This window comes from Crocodylus siamensis, chromosome 7 (assembly GCF_052110815.1).
Source record: "Crocodylus siamensis isolate JL-2025a chromosome 7, ASM5211081v1, whole genome shotgun sequence".
In the NCBI taxonomy this organism is placed as follows: Eukaryota; Metazoa; Chordata; order Crocodylia; family Crocodylidae; genus Crocodylus; species Crocodylus siamensis.
The window spans coordinates 38,565,534-38,586,319 of record NC_143401.1 but is presented as its reverse complement, the minus strand read 5'-3'; the positions used below and the strand labels follow the sequence as shown (position 1 = coordinate 38,586,319).

The following is a 20,786-nucleotide window of genomic DNA, read 5'->3' as shown; positions in this document are numbered from 1 at the left end:
CAGTGGTTGGTGTGGAGAACACTGGCTGGTGCTGCTGCTGGGTACTGTTGCTGGTACCGGGAGTGCTGGCATAGGAAAGTGGATCCCCCTCTTCCATATCCCCTGGCCTCTGCATTTTGGCCTTCCTGACTTTGTTCGCTAGCACCTATGTCCAGTGATCAAGGGTTTGGGGGATAGCAGCGCACATGCTCCCCTTCACCCTCGGGTCGCACATGCCAGCCATCATGTGGACTGTACTGGACTGCAAGGGATCCAGCCATTTCCTGATGCCCTCCTTTAACCACCTCACCAGTGCCTGTATGTCTGGTGACAGCAGCCTGCCCCAGCCAGGAACACTGATCTCTTGGAACTTCTCCATTTGGTTCTCCAGTTCCCTCACTAGGGGGATCACCTGGCTGAGGAGGGCATCGCCAGTGCTAAGGATCTCAGTGGCCTTGAGGAATGGCTTGAGGACCAGCAAGATCCAGGAGATGGTAGCCCACTCCTCTCTGTTCAGGGGACACTGATCCCAATCTCCCCAAGCAAGGCCACCTCATGGATGGCCTTCTGTTGCTCCACCAACCTTTTGAACATCAGATATGTGTAGTTCCACCAAGTCTCCACATCCTGTATGATTCTGTGCTGCAGGGTGCTCAGCTCTGCCTATTTCTCCTGCAGCATCTTGCCACCCTTGATGCTGTGGTGGAAGTATCCCAGCACCTTCCTGCATTTCAAAATCAGCTGGCTTGTAGCAGTACTGGTGGCGGCATTGTCACCGACAGCCCTGTCCCCGTCCAAGGCATCCATCACTATTAGGTGCAGCCTGTGTGCCACATAGTGGATGCCAAAAAAGTTGGCATCATGGACAGCCTTTACCCTATGGGCCCTGTTGTCAGTGACCATGAACCCATGGGTGAGCTTGGCCTGCCCAACGAGCCACCCCTGCACCATGCGGTTCATGGCCCCCATGTTCTCCCTTACAGTGTGGGACTCATCCAGCACCTCAGCTTGCAGGAGAGCCCACCAATGTCCTGATCAATGCCCCATGAGGGAGAGGTAGGCATGATGGCCCCCCTGGCAGCTCCAGATGTCAGAGGTAAAGTGCAAGGCTACCTGAGGCCTTTCCTTGTGCAGCTCCTCCCTCAAGTACTCCCTGCATGCCTTAAACTGTGAGGACCACTACCCTGCTAAAGGTGGTGCATGTGGGCACTTTGTAAAATGGGGCCACAAGTGCTACAAACTGGCTGAACCCTGGACACTTAACTAGGGAGAAGGGCTGGATATCCAGAGCAAGCATCTCCCCAATGTTCTGGGTGATCTCGCTCACCTTGGGAACGCTCCCCGCTTCCTGTCCACCTTTCCCCCACTGGTCCAGGGTGGCCTGCCTCTGCTTTGGGGGTAAGGGGACTTTGGTGTGAGCAGGGAACTTCCCTTTTGGCACACTCATACTGGTGCCAGGCTGAGCAGGAAGAAAGGCAAGGGGGTGGTACCTCCTCAGCTGCAGCAACATGGCCATGGTGGAGAAGTGTCTCACATCCTTACCATGGCTCATATGCCTTTGGCAGTGCTGGGTTGAAGGTGAGGAACCTGCCTTTCCCCCCTTCTCAGAAGGCTGAGGCTGAACAATAGAAGGAGCTGCCTCACCTGAGCCACTTGCTTTCACATCAGCCTCCTTCAAGGTGCTGCTTTCCAGAGGAGACCTGGGTCTAGGGGAAACTTGAGGGGTGTGGAGCACAAACGCTGATTCCCCCTCAGTCCCCAGAATTGCTTGAGCCAGCGCACTCAGCATCCCTGGTTCCAGTTCCAGCTCCAGCTCCTCCTCTGGCCATGGGAGGCTCATGCTGACAGCTGAAATTGGGGTGGAAGAGGCAGTGATTCCACTCCTGGTGCCCACTTCTGGACTGAGCGAAGGTGTCTGCACCTGTCGTCCCTGTACCTGCAACATTGAGCCCACCTCCTGGCTTCCACTGGCAGCAATGATAGTGTGGCTGCTCGGGAATAGAATGTGTCTGTGTTTTGGTGGGGGGGTGGGTTTGTAGCTTTAGGTCTCTCCCTACCCCATCTCCCTTCCCTGCCAGAAGACCTGGCATCTGCCTTTCCAGCATGCTTCATATTGATCTTTCCTGTGCTGCAGAAAGTCTGTGTGTGTGTGTGAATCCTTTTGTATTGTGCATTTTATTTTCTCTGTTGCGTGTGTGCCCTGGCCTCTTCTTCGAATGTTTGCTTCAGTGTTAAGGGTTATGTAAAAATTGTGTGCTGTCTGTCTGCCTGTCTTCTTCTGCTGTGATTTTTTTCTATATCGTGGGTCTGTGTGTGTGTTTGTGTGTGTGTGTGCGCAATCTGTGCCTCCCTGAACAGTGATAGATCACACTGGCTGGGAAAACACACCTTTCTTTTTGCAAAGTTTCCAAAAAAAAAGATCAAATATAAATTCAAAGAAATAAATGGAGTTGAAATACTAATAGTAATTTAATAGAATAGCTAAGCTAAGCTAAGCTAAATCCTACCCACTCCTTCATAACAAGAAGGAGGCAAGTCTCAGTCTGAGCATTCCTTTCTCACACAGTTGCTGACAGAGAATGAGCTGCATAATGCACAGAAGGGCTGCAAACAGAGGCTTTTATGCTGTTTCTAGTCCCACCCCACAGACACTGACATTGGAAAGGTAGCCAGGGAGAAATCCTTCTCACTGGCTACCTACAGACATCAGTCTTCCCCCCTGCCCCTCTCCCCCCACTCTCCATCCCTCCCCTGCTCACCTGCCCTCTTCTAATTGTGACTTAAGATGGCCAAAGCATCTCCAAAGCATCCAAACTGGATCCAAAGCACTTCAGATACTCCAACCCACTTCGGATATCATTGCTTGGACTGCACTTTGATCTGGGTGTGCCACTTCAGATTCAAAGTGGGATCTGAAGACTCACACAGCCCTAGTACTTATGACTCCATGATATTTTGACCGTTCAGATTTGCTCTTCCATGGGAAGGGGGAATCCATCTTCATAGTTTCATAGTTTCATAGTTTGAAGGGTCGGAAGGGACCTGAGCAGATCATCTAGTCCGACCCCCTGCCATGGCAGGAAAGAATACTGGGGTCAAATGACCCCAGCAAGATGTTCATCTAACCTCCTCTTAAACACCCCCAGGGTAGGGGTCAGCACCACTTCTCTTGGAAGCTGGTTCCAGACCCTAGCCACCCTGACTGTGAAGTAGCGTCTCCTGATATCTAACCTAAACTTACCCTCGGCCAGCTTGTGACCGTTATTCCTGGTCACTCCTGGCGGTGCTCGGGGAAACAGTGACTTCCCCAATGCCTGCTGATCCCCCCTGACTAGTTTATAACAGGCCACAAGATCCCCGCTCAGCCTTCTCTTTTGGAGGCTGAACAGGTTCAGGTCCCGCAGCCTGTCCTCATAGGGCCTGCCCTGTTGTCCCCTGATCATACGAGTGGCCCTCCTCTGGACCCTCTCCATGCTGTCAACATCCCCCTTGAAGTGCGGCGCCCAGAACTGGACGCAATACTCCAGCTGCAGCCTGACCAGTGCCGCATAGAGGGGGAGGATCACCTCCTTGGACCTGCTCGAGATGCATCTATGGATGCATGCCAAGGTGCGGTTGGCCTTCCTTACTGCCTCCCCACACTGCCGGCCCATGTTCATCCTGGAGTCAATGATGACCCCCAGATCCCTTTCCGCCTCCGTGCTGGTAAGAGGGGAGTTCCCCAACCTGTAGGTATGGTGCCGGTTGTTCCTCCCGAGGTGCATCACCTTGCACTTGTCTGTGTTGAAACCCATCCTATTCTCGTCCGCCCACCCTTGTAACCTGTCTAGGTCTGATTGTAGCCTGTTGCATCCTTCCAATGTACCCACATCCCCCAACATCTTAGTGTCATCAACAAATTTGAACAGGGTGCTTTTTACCCCCTCATCCAAATCACTGATGAAGATGTTGAACAGTGCGGGCCTGAGGACCGAGCCCTGCAGAACCCCACTGCCCACGTCCTTCCAGGTTGAGAAGGACCCATCCACTACCACCCTCTGGGTGCAGCCCTCCAGCCAGTTGACGACCCATTTGACTGTGTGGGTGTCTACACCACAGCCCCCCAGTTTCTTAATGAGAACAGGGTGAGAGACAGTGTCAAAAGCCTTCCGGAAGTCCAGGAAGATTATATCCACTGCTAACCCTGCATCTAACGATCTGGTGATCTGATCGTAAAAGGCCACCAGGTTGGTCTGACAGGACATTCCACTGATGAACCCATGTTGGTTGCCCCTAAGCATGCAGTCTCCTGCTGGCCCCTCCTGGATGTGTGCCAGCATAATTTTCTCGAATAGCTTGCCTAGGATCGAGGTGAGACTAACTGGCCTATAGTTTCCCGGGTCCTCCTTCCTGCCTTTTTTGAAGATGGGGACCACGTTGGCCCTCTTCCAGTCCTCCGGTACCACACCAGAGTACCATGAGTCCTCATAAAGTTGTGCTAGGGGACTTGCAATGACCTTGGCCAGTTCCTTTAGAACTCTAGGGTGGAGATCATCCGGGCCGGCTGACTTGAATACGTCCAACCCCTCCAGAAGCTCCCTAACTAAATCCTCACTAACCCGTGGCCCAGGTGTGCCTCCCCTGGGGCCCGAGGGGGGCCCAGCAGGGAGGTGGCTGTTCTGGTCCCTACTTAGGAAGATGGAAGCAAAGAAATTGTTAAACATGTTAGCTTTGCCATCTGGTGTGACGACCAAGTTACCCATGTCATCGTGCAAGGGCCCCACATTACCCAGGACCTTCTTTTTACCCCCTACATATTTAAAAAAAGATTTCTTATTGTCCTTAATCTGGGAAGCTAGTCCCAGTTCCATCTCTGCCTTGGCCTTCCTAACTGCCCCCCTACATCCCCGAGCAACTACAGAATACCCCTCCCTGGTGATGACTCCTTCTTTTCACTGGGTATAAGCCTCCTTTTTAGCAAGGAGACATTCTTGGATTCTTTTGGTGAGCCACAGAGGCTTGTGTGCTCTCCTGCTCCCTTTGATCCTCGTTGGGATTACCTTCCTTTGGGCTTGGAGGATTGTCTCCTTAAGGAGCGATCACTCTCCTTGGACACCTGGCTCCCCTCCCCCCCAGGACCTCAGTGCTTCTCCAACTATCCTCCTTAGCTCGTTGAAGTCTGCCCTCCTAAAATCTAGGGCCGCTGCCTTACTGCATGCCTTTGCCACCTTGCACTGGATGGTGAATTCCAGCAGGCGATGATCGCTGTCGCCCAGGTGGTCGAGCACTTGCAGCCCACTCACCAGGTCATCACCTGTGGCCAGCACTAGGTCCAACAAGGTGTCTCCCCTGGTGGGGCTGTGCACCTCCTGGGTTAGATGGAGGTCCTGCACTCTGGCCAAGAACCTACGTGAGCGTTCAGACCTGGCTGACTGCTCTTCCCAGCAGATGTCCGGGAAATTCAGGTCCCTCACAACAACCACATCCTTAGCCTTCACTACCTCTGTGAGCTGACCCAAGAATTCCTGGTCAAGCTCTTCTCCCTGGTTTGGAGGTCTGTAGTAGACTCCCACCATTAAGTCCCTTTCCCCTCCACTGCCTTGTACTCTAACCCAAAGCACTTCAGAATGCCCCTCCCCTGGTTCCTTGTTAATTAACGAGGATGTGTATTCTTTCTTAATATAGAGCGCCACGCCCCCACCCCTCTTTCCTATCCTGTCCCTCCTGTACAGCCTATAGCCCTTGACATTGACCGCCCAATCATGCGTTTCATCCCACCACGTTTCCATAATCCCCACTATGTCCGGGCTGGTGTCAGCCAGCAGGAGGGTGAGTTCCTCCTGCTTGTTATCCATGCTACGAGCATTTGTGTAGAGGCATTTGAGGCCTCCTGTGGGTGTGTGTACTGGCCCCCTAGTCCCAACGTTACTCTGGCCCCTCTCTCTTACCTGTTTGATTGCTTCACTCGTCGGTCTGGGCTGGGCTGTAGTTGTGGATGCTGTTTGGTCTGGCAGTCTGATATTTCCTCTGCCCTCATCTTCCCCTTCCCCCGACAAGCCTAGTTTAAAGCCTGCCGGAGGAGGTCCACCAACCTAGAAGAGAACACACACTTACCTTTAGGGGAAAGGTGGAGCCCGTCCCACCCCAGCATGTCTCTTGTTGTGATGTGCCGGTCGTGGCTGAGGAAGCCAAAATCCTCCTCAAAGAACCATTCCTGTAACTGCCAATTGGTTTCCGTGGTGCACGTTTCATGCCATCTGCCTCGTCCACTCACTGGCAAGATAGAAGAGAAAACCACCTGTGCGCCCATCTCCTTCAGCACACACCCTAGAGCGTGGTAGTCCTCCATCAGGCGATCAGGGCTCCTCCTGGCCGCATCGTTAGTACCCACATGGACTAGGACCATAGGGTAATAATCGGTGGGCTGGATTACGGTCTGGAGCATACCTTTCACGTCCTGAATCTTCACTCCAGGTAGGCAGTATACCTCATGTGCCAAGGGGTCCCAGCGACAGATATGGCCCTCCGTACCTCTCAGGATGGAGTCACCAATGACGATCACGCGACGCTTCTTCCTCCTGGCCTTCTTGCCTCCTTCAGCTTGCACGGGATGCGGTGTGCACAGAGTTGCCTCCTCCCCAGTTTCGTCCTCTCTGTCCTCCTCCTCCAGGGCTGCCAGAGCTTCGTACCTGTTCTCCAGCCGGGCTGTAGGAACTGGTGCTGCCATATCTCAAGCAGCCCTGGCATGGGAGGTGACCGTGATCTTTTCTGAGCACACTACTGGACAAGGGTGTGATGATTTTACCTGGAAAAAGTGCTAAAGGCTGGCAAGGCTTGAGTGAGGGAAGATGAGGCTCAGCCACCACAGCCTTGAAATTAGCCTCTGGTGCACCTCAGAAGTCTGTCACCAGACAACACAGAACAGTTAGGGGCAGAAGGTGTGGAATAACCATGGAAGTGCGTTTGAAGGGTGCACCTATGCTGCATTGGAGCTGGTGCCCATCACAATACTTCTTAAATCACACAATGCAAAACTCATTTTAATCATGTCATATCTTGACTCCATAGCATATCCATATCTTGACTCCATAGCATATCCATATCTTAGAGTGCTGTAATAACACTGGTTTTTAACAAAAAACCTTTTCTTTGTCCTTAGCTGTACCTCCCACATCTCCTTGCATTTATTGCTGAATGACCCTTCAGAATTTGGAATTTCTGCTAAATGTTGTATGATAGATGACTGTTTATTTGAAGAGAAAATAGACAGTGGTGATTCACTCTACACTAAATTGTTCAATTTATACTGGAACAGTAAGGAAAAAAATCCTTCACTTACCCAAACTCAGCAGAATTTTGGCACATATATTCAAATAGGAATCCTGCAGTTAACCAAAGCAGAGTTTTCTTTGTTTTTACTGAAGAGATAATTCATTTTTAAAATCTATTAAATATTCTTTGCTTATTATAATAAAATGGTACCTTTATATATTGTGCAGGAAAGATTTGCTTTATAGCTATTTCTTTATGGTATTGTCTTATGGGGATATTATGGTCACCATTCATCACAAATCCACTAGAAAAAGCAAGATCGTATTGTTTAATGTACTAAACTTTGTCATAGTAGATTATTTTATATAACAGCTAGTTAATATCGTATGTAAATGTATGGAACATAGACCTCTCTCTCTCCCCTTTTATTTATATTCTTGACTATTTACAGGAGCTTTTAATTATATTCTTAAATCTCAGGATTGTAATACACTCCAATTGTTTCCCTGTAAATCTAATTTAAGAAAGCTAACTTTATTCCATGTGTTTACTCTACTTCGAAAACCCATTCATGATCTTGTTTTACCACTCTGCAAAATGAGCTTTCCTATAAAGTTTACATTTTAAATCATTTGCAATTTGCGTAGAATAATCTAAACTTATTAAAGAAATAGCCACCTGTAGCCTAACCACACTTGAGTATGTTATTTTTTTCACTATGGAAAGTTCATATCTTATCCAAATACAGAAGACCCATATGTATTCAAGGTACTTGAAAATAAAAACTGCACTGCCAGTCTTTCAAGAGTTTCACACTCAGGATAAGTACAGACAGTCCAGAAGCCTGAGGCTGAATTCATTCAATATCTGCTGGTTAATCTGAGCTGCATAGATAGAACCAATAACCAAGTGAACGGACTTTCACTTTTGATTCCAGAAAAGCAGCCACATGCCTGCACTAGCCCAGGCCAGACATGAGGTGGCACTAATGTATGCCTCCCTGCTCAGCTGGAGCAGGTAGCTTGGGCCAAAGCTAGCACCCCCCCCCCACCTTCCCCGGGATGGTGGAATTGTGGGGGAGGTGGAAAGCATCATGGGATGCTGGAGGATTGTGAGTTAACTTGATTCTGGAAGGGATTCAACCTAAATCAGTTAAGTCTGATACTATATCTATCCAAGTTTATCTTAAACTGGCTTCAGTCATTTTGAAAGTGGTTTATGTGAACAGAATTTCTGTTGTGTTACAGGCTTGAACCAGTTTCTGATCACTTATACTGGTTTATGCATAATTTTTGTCTCTAGCATCAATGATCACAGGGCAGGAAATAGCTCCCATGGAGGCAGAGAAAGCAAGGCAGAGTAAGAGAATGTTGACTGACGCTGGATATGTCACTATTTCCTATTAGGGCAAATTTCAGGTAACAAAAGTTTGAATTGGGATGCTAGAATTTGACATGCTATTTTTAGATAAGTATTACTAAAAATATGTTTTGCTGATCTAGGTGTAAAAGTATTACATATGACCATCAAAAATCTATAGCTTGGATACATCTGAAATTCAGCTATTTGAGTGGGTGTAGTTAAAAGAGGATGGAGGGCTTTCTTGCTATGGTATTAAATTGCACAGAGACTGAGTGGGGGAAAAATACTCCTGGAGCAGCCATCCCTTACCCTTCTTCCCCACCACTCCTCTTTGTCTACTTTCCTGCTTGCAAATACAGAAAAAGCTGGTCAATATCATGGAGTGCAAGAAGTTCTAGTAATCATAGGGCATCTGGGGTGTAGGGGGAGCCTCTCAGAGCCACTCTAATTAAAGCACGCACAGAATGTGTGTTCAGCATCCTGTGCCTCAAAATGGCAGTGGGGGTGCTTTAAAGCTCATTCAACAAGGTTTAGTTAAAGTGCCTCCACTGCCATCTTGAAATGCGGGGATGCTGAATACATGTGATGTGGATGCTGCTGGAGCATGCTAATTAGCACACTCCAGCAGACTCTTAGCAGACTCGATTAATCAAATCTTCTCAGATGCATGCTAATTACTACACATCAGAGCAGAGCTCCATCACATATATAGGTGCCCACAGTTCCCCAGATTAGCAATGGACTCTACTGCTGCCAGAAGGGGAACTTGCACTCCATTTTTTTGCCACTGATGACCATATCCGATAGGGAAAAAATTGACAAAATTAAAAAGCTGAATTTGGCAGCAAAAATGGGCCTATTGCTCATACCAGCAATGTATACAATAGCAGGAGACAGTACAGCAGGCAGAAGATAGGCAGAAATAAGATAAGCAGCAGCTCCAGCAAGAGGTACCCTCTCCCACCTACATTTCCATTGCTTCTTCCCTTAGGTGGCATCGACCTTGCTCACCCACCTCACATTACATTATTGAACCTAGGTTCAAATTTCTGGCTCTGACACAAGCGTCTTCTGTCACCTAAAGAAGCTGTAATCTTTCTCTTCTTCAAATCTGATAATGAACAAAGCCAAGTGCAGATTAGAATGTTTAAGATTTATTGAAATTTTAACTATGTCCCATATTGCCTGCATGGTTTTTGAGGCAAAAAAACCTAGAGATAAATCATCCCAGGGAACATTTGACAATGGATAGACTGTAAGTTTAGTGTGCTGATTTATACAGGCTAACCACTTTCTGTGCACACCTGCAACAATCATGGATTATTAAGAATGGATAATTCTGTTCTGAATAAAAAAAACAACATCTGTAGCAAGTCAGAAGGTCATGACTTCATTTATTTTTCCTTTAGTCAATGAACAAACTAATAGCACCTTGGAACTGATACTCGTGAATTCTTTGAGAGCACATATATCAAAACTTCAAAGAACATTGTAGCACTTGAGTTAAATTGAGTACAGCCTGGAAGTACTGAGGCAAACAGCACATTTCTGATAGCATTTTACAGCGCTTTGTACACCAAAGAGCCCTGTACTATGATTGGATGATGAACCTACACAGATGTAGATAAGGTATATGTATGTTGCAAATGTTTAGGACTATGTTGAAGGTATGATGGATTCCTTGTAACTTGGAGTCTTTAAATCCAAAGTGGCTTGGATGTCTTTCTAAAAGATATGCTTCAGTTCTACTATAAGGCATGGGCCTGAGATAGGGAAAATTCTATGCTCTGTACCACACTTGATGCTGCAGTCAGATTGAATGATCACAATGCTCCCTTCTAGCATTAAAATCAAGGAATATGTATCAAGTTTATGAGGTCCACATACTAAGTGGAACCTTCATTTCTGACTTATCATCACTTGCTCTTTCCCTTTTGGTGATGGATCCTTCAATTAACTTTGGAAAACGGATAACCCAGAAGATGAAACCTATTCATTTTCTAAGACACATTTTTGTAAATGTAGGACCAATTCTGTTACACACTGAGTGTGCACAAGTGCCCCTAGTACAGGAATAGTACTGCCCTAGAACCATGCAGCTATATCTCTGTGGCCTCAGTGTATTTTGAAACTTGAACAGTTTCAAAAAAGGTAAAATGCACTATTTCTGGGTAAACCAAGTCAATAAATATTCTATACAAAATGCTACATCTATGTTTATTTAAAAAACAGTATTCTCAGATTTCTTCCTTGCATCCATGTGCTCAGGGAGATTGGGCTCTGACATTAAAGAGGAGGAAAGAGGCTGCAAGAAGATCGTGGGGGGTACAGAGGATGAAGGGGCCACCTGACTCCCCAGAGTAATTTTCCTTGCTGTAGCTGTGGGAAATTGACAAATTCAAGACAAACCTCCAATACTTGGATTCTATACCTGGAAAATAATAACAAATTCATAATTTTTCCATCTATAAAATACCATTATTAGGGAGTCATCTTAAAATCAGGGACATCTTACATTTGAGAAAATGCAGTATTTGAAAGATGTCAAGATTCTCCTATATGGAAAATGAAATATTTTAATCTCGTCCCTGCTACCACCCAAAAATAATTTGAGGAAAAGTAAAGAGTAATAAAAGTTATGTGATTTCTTGTTAGTGCTGGTAGGCATTCTTTGATACAAGGATGATGTTTTTTCATTAAATAGGGAAGTCATTGGTGAGTCCATAGATGACTGAAGGGGCTGATCAAGATCCACATGTATGACTTCAGATCTGGCAAATAGTTCTAGGATATGAAGAAGATCCTGGTGGTGCTGGGTCACAGATCATTCCTTTTGTCCCTCTCATCTATCAGCCCCCATAGTGAGGAAAGTTTGCTCAAAATAATAGGTGATTTGTCATATATCATGACATCATTGAAGACTATTCAGAGCTTGAGTCTCCCAGGTATTGATGTTTATATTGTATTTCTCCATATTGGCCTTCAAGAGGTCCTTTAATTTCTTTTGCCAATCCCTACAGCAGAGACTGTGGGTGAGTTGGTAGTACAGGACCTGTTTTGGGAGCTGGTTGTCAGGCATCCTTGTGAGCTTGTCCCATAGACAGCTTTGACTGCACTGAAGGAACTATGCATGTTGTGGCTCTCAACAAAAATTTTAATCTCTTTTGCTTTGTTCTCCCACCATTTGTTCTTTCCCTTGTGAACTTTCCTCTGTCTCTCACCTTTAATGTAGCAATAAATATCTTGCTTCTGTTTGGCTTTGATGTACTTTTGCTCAGCTTCAAAAGCTCTCCTTTTTCGGTCAGTGAAAGCTTGAATTCTGTATCATTCTCGTCAAACCAGTCATAATATTTCTGTGTGGAGAAGTCCAGAGATTCTTTACACACCTCATGGATACCTTTCCACCAAGCTCTCCTAATGATCAATAGTATCAAGATCATCAAGGAGGTCAGAGAGCTTCTCACTGAGGCACTGCTAGAGATAATTGTTTTTAGCAGGGTCTTTCAAGCACTTAACACTGAATTTCTTCCTTGGTTCCTTCTTTTGTTCATGTTATGTGGTAAAATGAACAGATCTGATGGAACATATCAATCAATGATGCATCCAGCAGACCCTGAAGTGTTCCTAACTCTGCTGAGATATGTACCGTGTCGTGAAGATGCCAACCACATGCTATGATGTAGTCAATCAGGTGCCAGTGTTTTGAATGGGTTGCCATCTATGATGTCTTCCATTTGTTGCTTTGACAAAATAAGTTTGTGATGACAAAATCATGTTCCAAATGCTTGCTCAGGAGAAGAATTCAATTCTTCTTCTTTTTCTCATATCCTATTACCACTTTCAAATTTGAGTCCAAAAATGGACATATATTATTGTATATTACTGCTTGATCAGTAGCCTTAGCAAGGTCCTCTTTGGTGCACAGCTCCTCCATATGTGGACATTCTGGTAGGTATTCTATAGCCTGAAATTTTCCTCCACATTCACACATAGTGTTTGCATCATGAGTGTCCCCACAGTTGCATGTTAACCTCAGTTTTACTGTTCCCCTTTTGGAGATGGTTCAAGCTTCTCCCTGTTGACCAATCAAGCTCTGCATCTGCAGGAAGATTTTTGGAAGTTTTAATATATACCCTAACTCCCTCCTGCATCATGTCTAGTTATGACTGCCACATTTTTATTCATGTGGTTGTCTGTGTTTAATTCAGTGGCTTTGTTGTAACAAGGAAACTTTCCCATTATTTTAATCTACTAGGAACCACAATGTGGCCATGTAGTGGATGCCTCTCATCTTTGATCTTCCAGGTACATTCTATTTTATTTGTTACTGCTGTCCTGATGTCTGGTGGGGTGATTCTAGCAACTTAGTGGAGACTATTGACAGCAGTTGGTTTAAGACAGGCAGTAATGCATCTTCAACTTTTGTTCAGCATAGTATCTAGCTTCTTTTTATGTGCCAGTCTTTCACAGACTCTGCATGCAAAGTCAGTTGTCAAATAACAAAGTGCAAGTGCAGTAATTTGTAAAATTGTTGGAAGGTCCTGCACTGGGAGTTGATGCACTTTTTTAATATGTTGTTCCAGGAACTAACTTTTTTACTTTGTCTTTTTTATATGTGTTTTATATGAAAGTGTATGGTCTAGTGTCCCTCCTGAGTAGATAGGATTTGGGCAGTAGGTGAGAGCTATTCCATTCAAGGTTAGGCTGAGGAGCTTGTTGGTATCTCAGTTCCAAAGGTGGAAAAAAGTAACCTGTGTTTTATTTAGACTAGCATCTAGTTGATTTTTTATATATTAGTCTGACAACTGATTGAATGCTGATGCCAACATGGCCTTGATCTGAGCAAATTCCATTTGAATTGACTTTCCCATCCTTTCCTTTTAAAGCGTTCTTTTCCATAGCTCAGATTCTTTGCCTGTTTTAGCACTGAGATTCCCCAAAAGAATTATCTTACTTCTTGGGGGCAGATGACAGGACTTGGTCGAGTTTAGAATTCTTTTGTTTTGTGACTTACTTCAAGGGTCAGGGTGTATGAACTGATCACTGTTACATATTGGCTTTTGGTCAGCTCTTCCACTGAAAAATGGTGAGCCGTATAAAGTCACATGAAAAAATGCTATCAGGTTTATGCTGATCTTTACAGTAGTAGCCGCAGGTATAAGCAAAGAGAAAGAATAAATATATAGATATATATATTTATATAGCAAAGAGAAAGACTATCCACATGCTAAAATATGACATGAAGTATTGGAGAAAAAGCTGAAAACTTATTTACATAAGTAAATAATGGAAGTTCATGTATGACCATCATATTTAAAAAACTGGTGCACTTATTTTTGTTTCAAGATATGGGTTTAGAAGCCTAAAAATTAGTGACTATTTTTGAAAATCTTGGCCAGAATGTGTGAAGGAATTGGTTTAAATTACAATTGGTTAAAAGAAAGCATATTTTGATCATTTTGACCCTTAGTCAGTGTGTCCTTCCAATTATATAATACCATAAATGTGGAGAGAATTGGCAGAACCACTCACCACTGCTGTAGAATATTGACCTGTATTTTTTTCTACCTACTGCTGCAATAACAAAATTACCCACTAAATTCTGATTTCTGAATGTTTATACTTGGCAGTAGCTGTTGCTGATGCACAAAGCAGAAAGAACATTGCTTAATTTTTAGACATGGATTTTGTTAGCACAGTAAGAGGTTAGCAAGATTTCATTATAATTTGCAAACTCACATTCAATATGAAAGCCACGGACTAGGAGAATTATGAAAAACTGAAGTGTCATTTATGCAGTGGTTTTACTGACTATAACTACACTTAAAAGGCAATACTGAATAATTCTTGAATTTCTGTTGGTTCCAGTTAATTACTACTTAAAAAGAAAATACATTGTAATAGGAAAAATGGAAAGTAAAAAAAGATATGGTTAGATTCTCAATTGCTGTAAATTGGCACTGTTACATTAATTTAAATTAAACTCTTTTGATTTACCCAATCTGAAACTCTGGAAAACCATTTTAGATCCCAAGTTTCAAATGACATTTGCCATTTGTATCATGTCAAATGGCTTTGAAGCTGAGTTGCATTTAAAAAGTGTGCATAAGATTGCAGGACATGGCACATGTAATCACAACCAAACCAACACAAACTTTATTACTCACAAAGAGCTGCTTAAGATCAGTTTTACAAATAGAGCTCCCCTCTTCCCAGTTCTGTAAAGATGATCATCCCTTTACATCCCTTTTCAAATTTGTGACTAGACTCTAACTTTCTATGATACTGTGATATGCAGGGGCGTGCCAACGTCCATTCCAAAGAAGTGTGATATAAATTGCTGATAATAATGGAATGAAAATGAGAACAGTGAAACAGATTAAAAGAGATCCACTTTAACTTATTCATTTTTTCTTCTTTTTGCCTAATGGAAGCTAAATGTAAAGTTCATGTAGATAAAACCCAAAAGATAGCATACATGGGATCTCCTTTTGCCTGGTAATTCAAGATGGATGTCTAGTGAATGGTTATCTTTACCAAGATAGGCATAGAAGTAATATTAATGTCATAGCATACATTCTACATAAAAGGCTAAATTGTGAATTCAGGGATAAGTTTAAAATTCGTCTCAGCTTTTTCTATGACAAAAATGAGACAATGGAACAATATACAATAAGCTGTGCTCACTTGAGAACATACACACACTAATTTATTGTCTTGGTCAATTAAAGTCACGTGCTTTGTCTCTAGCTAATACTGCTACATTTAACAATATGCAATACATTGATATATATTACCTGTACCACTGATTTTGGTACTTGCTGGTTTTATACGTAAATGAAGAAGAATATATAGCTCTTAAATCATGGATTCTCAAGTCTGAGGGTGGTGACCTTTGGTATAAGAAGAATGCCAGTAAACCAGCTATTACAAGTCTGCAACGACTCTAGTCTTGCCATATTATTAAATATGAAGAAGACCCTGCAAAGATCTTTCTCAAGATACAAGGAAAGAAAAAAAAATTGGTAATGCCTTGTATGGAAAAGGTCAAGAACCACTGCACTACTCTGAAGCAGGGAAAACTAAATGAATTGATGAATACATGAAATGAAGAAACACTGACTTACTCCAAGCCTGCAAATATATGACTGTTAATTTTCATGGGGTTCTGCATATGTATAAGTACTTATATCTGGACTTTTATGCGTCTAGAGCATTTATAACCTTACTGGAATTAGCAAGCACTAAGAGAAAATGGGTCTTCAAGATTTTAAATGCACACCCAAGACATTCCAACAACAAATAGAAGCCTAGTATGGATGGAGTTTAAAAAAATGTTATTGCTATTTTGGGGTAAAGTTTGTGTTGATCCCCAGACCACTGTCCAAAGACATAGTGGTTCTAAAGTGGGCATGAATAAAATCCATTTTAGCTGCTATATAGGCAGGTAGAGTTTGTTGGTTAGGTTATTGGGAGTAAATCATATCTGAACTAACTTGGATTCATATTCACCCCTAGCTTCTCTTCTTCCTGCATCCATATAGCTGAGCAGCCTGTAAAATACCAATCAAGAATCTACGTCCATTCTTCCTTTGGGTTAACCTTTCAACTTATTTTGGCCTGCATCCTTTATACACAGATGTGCCTGTTCAAACAGGCTTTTCCTCTACAATATGATGTTCATATATATGTACAAGTGTGCACAGACATTCCTTTGCTATCCCCAAGCTCTTCCACTGAAAAATGGTCAGCTATATAAAGTACACATGAAAAAATGCTATCAGGTTTATGCTGATCTTTAAAGTAGTATCCCCAGGTAAGCTGAAAATGTTGAAATAAGCAAGTTTTACAGTAAAAATGATGACTGTTGGTCCAATTCACAAACTGCTTTTCTGTACAACCACCACTTTAATTTCTACCTGTCAGCAGAAATCAACCTGTTACATGCAATGACCTGATGAGGGGGCTGCGGGTGCTCGACCACCTGGACAACAGCGATCATCGCCTGCTAGAATTCACCATCCAGTGCAAAGTGGCAAAGGCCTGCAGCAAGGCAGCAGCCCTGGACTTCAGGAGGGTGGACTTCAATGAGCTAAGGAGAATAGTCGGGGAGGCACTGAGGTCCCGGAGGGGAGGGGAGTCGGGTGTCCAAGAAGAGTGGTCATTCCTTAAGGAGACAATCCTCCAAGCCCAAAGAGAGGTAGTCCCAACACGGATCAAAGGGGGCAAGAGGGTGCAAAAGCCCCCATGGCTCACCAAAAGTATCCAGGAATGTCTCCTAGCTAAAAGGGAGGTGTACATCCAATGGAAGGGAAGGGCCATCACCAGGGAGGACTATACATTACAGGGAAGATCAGGGACCTCATCCGGCCTTCCGACTACTATCCTATGGTCCTCAGCCACGTGGGAACCAATGATGTGGCCCAGAGTAATCCGGACCACAGCATGGATGACTACAGGGTTCCGGGGGCCAAGCTTAGAGAGTTGGGGGCCCAGGTGGTCTTTTCGTCTCTCCTCCTGGTTAGTGAAGGCCATCAGTGGCAGAGAGCCTGCATCCGTGAGGTGAACCAGAGTGTCCAGAGTTGGTGTCATCACGCCAGATTTGGCTTCCTGGACCACGACCTGAACTTCAGAGCAGAGGGCATCCTGGGGTGTGATGGTCTCCATCTCTCCGCCAAAGGTAAGAGTTTGTTTTCTTACAAGCTAGTTGACCTCCTCTGGTGGGCTTTAAACTAAGTTTGTCAGGGGATGGGGATCCACAGAAGCAAGAGAAAACTCAACCAGGTGTAGGACCTGCCCAGGTAAGAGCTCAGGTATATACCAAGGGACCAGTTGTCTCTCAGGAAGGGGGGATGCTCAGGGCTCTCTCGGGGGGATTAAGGTGTTAGCCTCTGGGGACGACCTGGTGGGGGAGGTGCTAGGGAGGCTAGGGGACAGTGATCATGAAATGATCCAGTTTGCTATTCAGAGAAAAGTGGGGAGGGTAACTAGCACAGCGCAAATGCTTGACTTTAGGAAAGCAAACTTTGATGTGCTCAGGGCAGTAGTCAGGGAGGTACTCAGAGCCCAGGGTGTAGCTAGTATGGGGGTCAAGGAAAGGTGGTCCTTCCTCAAGGAGGCTATCCTTGGGGCACAGCAGGATGCAATTCGTCTGCACAGGAAGGTGGGAAAAGGGTCCAAGAAACCTCCATGGCTGAGTGTGGATATCCAGGCTGGCCTGAGAGCAAAGAAAAAAGCGTACTGGTGGTGGAAGCAGGGGGCAGGGACAAAGGAGGAGTACACCTCCCTGACCCGAGCTTGTTAGGATTTGGTAAGGAAAACTAAAGCAGCACTAAAGCTTAGATTAGCTCCTGGGATTAAGGATAACAAAAAGTCCTTTTTCATGTATATAGGTAGCAGAAGACGTTTCGGGGTAACATTGGACCCCTACGAAGCAGGGCAGGGCAGTTGGTGATGGACGCATGAGAGAAGGCAGAACTCTTCAACAAGTTCTTTGCCTCCTTGTTCCTGTCTGCTGACAATGGGGTGCTCTCGGGTGATAGCGTACAGAGGCCCAGGAAGGATGCGAGTCCCCCGACTGTTAGTTAAGACCTAGTTAAGGATTACCTGGAGGGCTTAGATGTATCCAAGTTGATGGGCCCGGATGACCTTCATGCACAGGTGCTGAGGGAATTGGCTGGTGTCATTGCGGAGCCATTGGCATGGCTGTTCGAGGACTCCTGGTGCTCAGGCCAAGTCCCTGAGGACTGGAAAAGGGCCAATGTGGTACCTATTTTCAAGAAGGGGAGGAAGGAAGTGCCTGGCAACTACAGGCCAGTCAGCATCACTTCTACCCTGGGGAAGGTCTTTGAAAAAATTATTAAGGGCCACATTTGTGAGAGCCCTGCAGGGGAAGTGATGTTGAGGGGTAACCAACAGGGGTTTGTGCAAGACTGATCCTGTCTCTTTCTATGACCAGGTAACAAAGAGCTTAGATGGGAAGGAGGAAGTCGATGTCATTTTCTTGCACTTAGAAGGCCTTTGACACAGTGTTCTACCCAATTTTGGTGGGCAAGCTGAGGGACTGCAGCATTGATGAATGCACAGTCACATGGGTGGCAAACGGGCTCCAGGGGTGCACCCAGAGGGTGATGGTGGACAGGTCGATGTCGACCTGGGAGGGTATGGGCAGCGGAGTCCCTCAGGGCTTGGTCCTAGGGCTGGTGCTGTTCAACATCTTCATTAGCGACCTGGACGAGGGTGTGGAGTGCACCCTGTTCAAGTTCACTGATAACACCAAGCTGTGGGGTAAAGTGAATACACCAGCAGGAAGGGACTGCATCCAGGCAGACCTGGATAGGTTAGAGAAGTGGGCAGATCTGAACAGGATGCAGTTCAACAAGGACAAGTGCAGGGTGCTGCACTTGGGGAGGGGGAACCAGCATTATGGTTACAAGTTAGGGGCTGACCCTCTAGGCAGCACAGAAGCAGAGAGGGATCTTGGAGTCAGGATTGACTCCAGGATGAATATGAGTCACCAATGCAATGAAGCAATAGGCAGAGCCAACCGCACCATGTCATACATCAACAGGGGCATCACTAACAGGTCCAGAGAGGTCATTCTCTCCCTCTATGCAGTGCTGGTCAGGCTGCAGGTGGAGTACTGTGTCCAGTTCTGGGCACCACACTTCAAGAAGGATGTGGAGGACCTGGCAAGGGTCCAAAGGAGGGCCACTCATATGGTTGAGGGCCTCCGTGGCCAGCCCTATGAGGAGAGGCTGAGGGACCTCAATCTCTTCAGTCTCCGCAAGAGGAGACTGAGGGGGCATCTTGTGGCTGCCTACAACCTTATCAGGGGCCACCCGCAGGGACTCAGGGAAAGTCTGTTCAGCAGGGCCCCCCTTGGAGTCACCAGAAACAATGGCCACAAGCTGAGGGAGGATAGGTTTAAGTTAGATATTAGGAAGAACTACTTCACTGTAAGGGTGGCCAGAGCCTGGAATAGGCTTCCCAGAGAGGTGGTGCTCTCACTTTCCCTGGAAATCTTCAAGAAGAGATTGGATAGGCACCTGACTGGGGTCTTATGACCCTTACCAGCCCCAGTGCTCCTTCCTGCCCATGGCAGGGGGTCGGACTAGATGATCTGTCTAGGTCCCTTCCGACTCATTGATTCTATGATTCTATGATACCTCGGTTGCTCAGGGCTGCAGAGAAGCAGTCAGGAAGGCCAAGGTGGAGATGGAACTGGGACTAGCTACCTGGATAAAGGACAAGTCCTTTTTTAAATACATAGGGGGCAAAAAGAAATTACCGGGTAACATGCGGCCTCTGCAAGACACACTAGGAAATCTGGTCATCACACCAGATGACAAAGCTAACCTATTTAACAATTTCTTTGCCTCCATTTTCCTGAGCAGGGACTGCATCAGCCCCACCACCGGGACCCCCTCAGGCCCCAGGAGAGGCACACCCAAGCCAAGAGTCAGTGAAGATCTAGTGAGGGAACTTCTGGAGAGACTGGACATATTTAAACCAGCAGATCCTGATGATCTCTACCTCAGAGTGCTGAGGGAATTAGCTGAGGTCACTGCAGGACCCCTGGCATGGCTTTATGAGCACTCGTGGTGCTCTGGTGTGGTGCCAGAGGACTAGAAGAGGGCCAACATGGTTTCCATTTTCAAAAAAGGGAGGAAGGATGACCCAGGAAACTATAGGCCAGTTAGTCTTACCTCGATCCTGGGTAAACTTTTTGAGAGGATTATCCTGGCGCATGTCCATGAGGGGCCAACAGGGGACATTATGCTTAGGGGCAACTAATATGGGTTCATTAGAGGCAGATCCTGTCAGACCAACCTGGTGGCCTTCTATGACCAGGTCACCAAAATCTTAGTTGCAGAGGTAGCAGTGGACATAGTCTTTCTTGACCTTAGGAAGGCCTTCAACACTGTCCCTCACCCTATTCTAATTAAAAAACTAGGGAACTGTGGTGTTGGCTGCTACACAGTGAGATGGGTCGCTAATTGGCTGCAGAGATGCACCCAGAGAGTGGTGGTGGATGGGTCATTTTTGACCTAGAGGGATGTAGGGAGTGGGGTCCCCGAGGGCTTGGTCCTCGGGCCTGCACTGTTCAACATCTTCATCAGTGACTTGGACAATGGAGTAAAAAGCATGGTGTTCAAATTTGCTGATGACACTTAGATGTGGGGGGACGTGGG

General features: G+C 45.6%; 1 protein-coding gene across 1 annotated transcript in view; it reads right to left on the bottom strand.

Annotated features, from left to right (window-relative positions):
- Positions 1-852, bottom strand: part of LOC149859695 (uncharacterized) — a 52,715-nt gene extending 51,863 nt beyond the window's left edge. The window contains exon 1 of the mRNA XM_090057518.1: positions 563-852. The gene's annotated coding sequence lies outside the window, so the exon portion shown is untranslated. The remainder of the gene's footprint in view (positions 1-562) is intronic.
- Positions 853-20,786: the final 19,934 nt, after the last annotated feature.